This window comes from Equus przewalskii, chromosome X, assembly GCF_037783145.1.
Source record: "Equus przewalskii isolate Varuska chromosome X, EquPr2, whole genome shotgun sequence".
Classification (NCBI taxonomy): domain Eukaryota; kingdom Metazoa; phylum Chordata; class Mammalia; order Perissodactyla; family Equidae; genus Equus; species Equus przewalskii.
In genome coordinates, this window is record NC_091863.1 from 570,001 (window position 1) to 575,000 (window position 5,000).

General features: G+C 51.9%; 1 long non-coding RNA gene across 5 annotated transcripts in view; it reads right to left on the reverse strand.

The window, feature by feature from the left end:
- LOC139080908 (uncharacterized) overlaps positions 1 to 5,000 on the reverse strand; it is a 22,810-nt gene that overhangs the window by 11,635 nt on the left and 6,175 nt on the right. For 3 of the 5 annotated variants that reach the window (XR_011535758.1, XR_011535759.1, XR_011535760.1), the window contains exon 4: positions 2,803 to 2,933. This is a non-coding gene — a long non-coding RNA (uncharacterized lncRNA). Of the gene's footprint in view, positions 1 to 2,802; positions 2,934 to 3,124; positions 3,230 to 5,000 lie in introns of all 5 variants that reach the window. The other 2 variants (XR_011535757.1, XR_011535756.1) reach the window with 1 other exon arrangement.

Here is a 5,000-nt window from a genome sequence, read left to right on the forward strand (position 1 = left end):
ACCCCGTTGAGCAGACGCAAGATGCTTAGTTCTCAGACTATAGGCCCGTTTCTCAGGACGCACTGCGGGGTCGTGAGTGAGGAGACCGTGGGGTGGTCGGCCCGGGGGGAGTGACAAAGGACGGACATGTCCCCGGCGGGGCATTTGGGGTTGACCCCAAAGTCGGGTCCGCATAACAATTAGGGGGATCGATGGAGTCAGGAATTCTGGGTGGGGGCGCGTGAGGCGGGCTGGCCGGCCCTCCGGCATCATTTCCGCACCCCGAAAACCTCCTAAGGGGGAGCTTTCTGAATTCTGAAAAGTCACTGGAAATAGCTCGGTTATTTAAAATTAAAAAAAATAAATAAAAATAAAAACGAAAGGCGCAATTGTGCATCCTTTTATGTCCCCAAAATGAAACACTGGGGGAGGAGACATCCGTCCTGTTACACGAGACGTTGCATCCAGTTGGGGTTTTGTGGCATTTCCCAAACACCGTTTGCAGCGACGAACAAAAATCACTATTCTTCGGAGTTCTCGTCGTTCCGATTTCTGAGGGTTTTCGCGTTCCTTACGCTTTTCCAATTTTTTTTTTTTTTTTTTTTTTTTGGCCTCACCGCCTCCTCGACGTCCTCCTGTCCTGTCCTGGTTCTTTTCTTCTTAACAAACCTTTTCTTCTGATTTGAATAAGAAGGACCCGCCCGAGAAAACGGGGCGTGTGGACCGGGACTCAGCAGAAACGGCCTCGGCTCTTTGGCTCCTCGTTGAAAGCGTTTTACTTTGTTTCGTCATTTTTCTGTTGATGAGGCTACACTCGCTGGAATTATGTTCAGTCCGGATTATGTGGGTGTTTGGCAAAGAGCAACCTGTCCCCGCCTTTGCAGCGAAAAGCAACTGCATCGAACCGCTTTTTTTCCCCCCTAATTTATTGTCGTCTGCGTCTTTAAACATTTTACATCTTTTGTCTCAAACCGTGTGTTCTACACGGTCCTTTGGAAATATATTGTAGTCCCACCAGTGCGTATGAATCGCTACATATAATGCGAACGTATCTTTTTATATATTGCACCTTGACAATGCCTTTTTTAAATTTAATTTTGATGCTTCACTGGCAATTATTGTCCATCCTAGCCGCCCCATTTTTCAATTCTAGATTTTTGGCTCACCTCCTGTTCGGCTGGAGTTGGTTTGAAGGGATCAATTTTTTTTTCACACAAAGGGAACAGAAGGGGCGTGCTGTGCATCTTGAGGACCCGAGATTAGATACCTCCAAGACGAGATCTTTTCCGGCCTAGGATTCGGGGTGCAAATCCAAAGGGAAAACTTTTTTTCTGTCCGAACTACACAGACCTGGTCTATGTTCGGGTCTTTGCGGGTTTGGTGCTGGACTTGTCACTCTCCCCCAAGAGCGGGGATTTCTGACAGCTGGTCCTTGCGGTGGGTCCACGATTAGAAGGAAGGATGGCCTATAGGGTCTGGGGTCATTCCGGGCAAAGTGCGCGCGGCCTGCGGGGTATTTCCAAGGTCCCGGGGCTTCCGGAGCGTCTGTGTCTTTCCGAGGGTGGCGTCTGCTCACTGGCAGGTGGGACGGGAGCTTCATAGGGTCAGAGGTGAGACCTCTGTGAGACCCCGGGACGGCGTCCTGCTGAACAAGCTGACGCCAGCGATCGGCGCCCACCCACCCCCCTGCCCTGCGCCAACCCCAGAAACGGCTGGGCCCTGGATTCAGATCCCTGACTTGGGCCGGGCCAACCAGACAGAGATTTAGCGTAACGCTCCTTCGACTGATTGGACGAGGCCCACCCAGTCTGCTTGACTCAAAATCCGCCGAGTTAAATATTACTCTCATCCACTTCACAGAAGCATCCAGAACAATGCTTGGCCCCCATTTCATTTTGGGGTGCTGCGACCCGGCCGGGTTGACCCACACGTTTTCGCTACTGTGAGTAACGTTGCAATGCACGTGGGTGTACCAATATCTCTTTTGAGTCCTTGCTGTCTGTTCTTTGGGGATAGACCCGGAAGGCCAATGGTTGGATCACAGGGTGGTTCTGTGTTTCGTTTTTGAGGAGCCCCCCTATTTTTTCCCACAGCGGCTGCACCCTTTTGCATTCCCACCCACAGGGCACAACGGCGCCAATTTCTCCACATCCTCACCCACACTTGTCATTTTCTGGGTTTTTTTTGTTTGTTTTTTGTTTTTATAGTGGCCATCCTCAGGGGTGTGCGGTGAGGAGGTGTCATTTGATAAGTGCAGTCAACAGCCCGCTCACGTGGGGCGGTTTGAAGCGTGGCACCCGGCGTGGTCCTCACCCTCAAGTGTTGTCTCCGCTCTCCCTTGACAAAGGAGGAAGCCGAGACGCCAGGGGGTGGGGGGCGGCCTGTGCCTTGTCCAAGAGGTCACAGGCCAGCACCCTGCAGAGCGGGCGCTTGAACCCACGCCGTCTGGAGCAGCCTGAGCTCCACCCCTCGCTGCACCCCTGCATCCGTGTCCTGGGTGCAGGATGCTCAGATGCTCCCAGAACATCCAGGTCCATCGAGGCAGCCCAGAGCCTCCTGGGTGACATTTCTGCAGCCACCCAGGACAGGAAGGAGATGCAGTGACTACTAGGGAGCTGGTGGGTTTATGGAGAGACCCGGGCACCGGGGTCCTGGCATCAGGGGATGCTGAGCCCCTCCCGGTTAGAAAGAGGGAACGGGGGTCACGGCAGCGATGCCCCCGGAATTTAAGTGTCAGTCTTGTCACGGTGGCCGCACCATGCCTGGTAGGTGATGAGGTAAAATGGAACTGAAAAAAGGCAGGAAATGAACAGCCACACGCACCTCCTCTCTCTCGCTGTGGCGGTGCCGAACGCTCACGGAAGCCCCACCTCGGAGCAAGGCCAGCGTAACAACAGCTCCTCGGAACGATGGTACCTACAGGGCGGGGTGACTCAGATGTGCTGGCGACCCAGCTGCCAGGGGAAAACAAAACAGAACAAAACACTCGATGAGAGTTTCCCTACGTTTGTTGATCGCATCTCCTTGGGGAGGTGATAAATATCCGTGCCCCACACTCAGTAGTGAAGCTAAGGAGGAGCATCTCACGCCATATTTAACAACGATAAAAATCGATGCAAAACATCTGTGGTGAACAGCAGATTACCATTTTAAACAAGCACAGGACCAGCGAGATGGAGCTGATTAAACATTAGAAGAGGCTGATGGTCACTTGGTCCAGAGAAATTGTCAAATGCCGCAATTCTCTCAACTGAAAATGAGATGAGTGAAGGAGAGTTTGAGAATATGTGTGGTGAGGACGTTTCCATTAAAGTCAGGAGAGTAGAAATATAAACGGGATGGGTGGGTGGGTAGATGGATAGATGGATGGATGGATAGATGGATGGATAGATGGATGGATGGATGGATGGATGGATGGATAGACGGATAGATGGATAGATGGATGGACAGATGGACGGATGGATGGATGGATAGATGGATGGATGGATAGATGGATGGATAGATGGATGGATGGATGGATGGATGGATAGATGGATGGATGGATGGATGGATGGATGGCAGATGGATGGATGGATGGATAGATGGATAGATGGATGGATGGATGGATAGATGGATGGATAGATGGATGGATGGATGGATAGATGGATAGATGGATGGATGGATGGATAGATGGATGGATGGATGGATGGATAGATGGATGGATGGATGGATGGATAGACGGATAGATGGATAGATGGATGGACAGATGGATGGATGGATGGATGGATGGATGGCGGATGGATGGATGGATGGATGGATGGATAGATGGATGGATAGATGGATGGATGGATAGATAGATGGATGGATAGACGGATGGATAGATGGATGGATGGATGGACGGATGGATGGATGGATGAACGGATGGTGGATGGACGGATGGGTGGATGGATGGATGGATGGGTGGATGGATGGATGGATAGATGGATGGACGGGTGGATGGATGCGTGGATGGATGGGGGCCTCCTGACGGGGACCACTGTCTTGGGCCTCCCCCCACTGTCCCCTGCCAATGGAACCTTCGAGATGGCCCATCTGCGCTCAGTTGGTTCTGGAGGCTCTGCGTCCACCTGGTTCAGCTCACCCTGGCCCAGCACCCTCCTTTCTGAATTACCTGAATTACCGTCCCATTGACCCTGAAGAGCAGAGCAAAGGCCAGCACGCCGCTGAGAAAGACGAAGACGTCATTTCTCTCAAGGGAGGGACACTTCCGCCTCTCAGTTTCGTATCCTTATTTCCTGTTCTGAGGCCGCCCTGTACCTGATCTTCACAAGATTTGATTTGCTCCTCTTCGCAGAGGAAATAATACCCCCCCACCCCCCTCCCCGCCGTGGCATATCTCCTTCAAGTATCACTTGTGCACCAGAATTTAGCTGCCTCCTGGAATTTGCATCACACGAACCAGCCCTTAATCATGATGTCGTGTTTTCAATGACATTTTTCCCCGAATCACTTGGCATCCACCTCGCGGCCCAGCACAGATAAACCACAGTGGTCCTCGGTTCTGCCTCACCCACGCTGCTGGATCCTTGTGATCTTAGCATGAATAGAGCTGGACACGGGATCGACCGTCTCTCCTTGCAACCTCACCCACCCCTAGGCCATTTCCGGGGGCTGGGGTGTCCTCTGTCTCCCCGTGCCGACCACCCCTTAGGCTTTTCTATGTCCAAATTGTAGGTCCATGATGATGCAGCGGAGGAAAGAGAAAGGCAGAGTGGGCTGAAGGACCCCACGGCAACTATGAATTGACCTACAGAGGTGAGGCTGCCACAATTTATTAAAAAAAAAAAAAAATCCCAAAGCTAAGGATGCCGATTTTCAGGGAAGGAAGGTGGATGTTTAAGGAAGGTTGTTCAGAAGTGACGGAGAAGGCATCAAAGCATGAAGACACTCTACCCCTGTCTACACAGCAAGCACAAGCCGTGCTGAAAATGTAGAGACTGTCTCGGACCCAACTGAGGAGGGCATTCGCCGAACAGATGTTC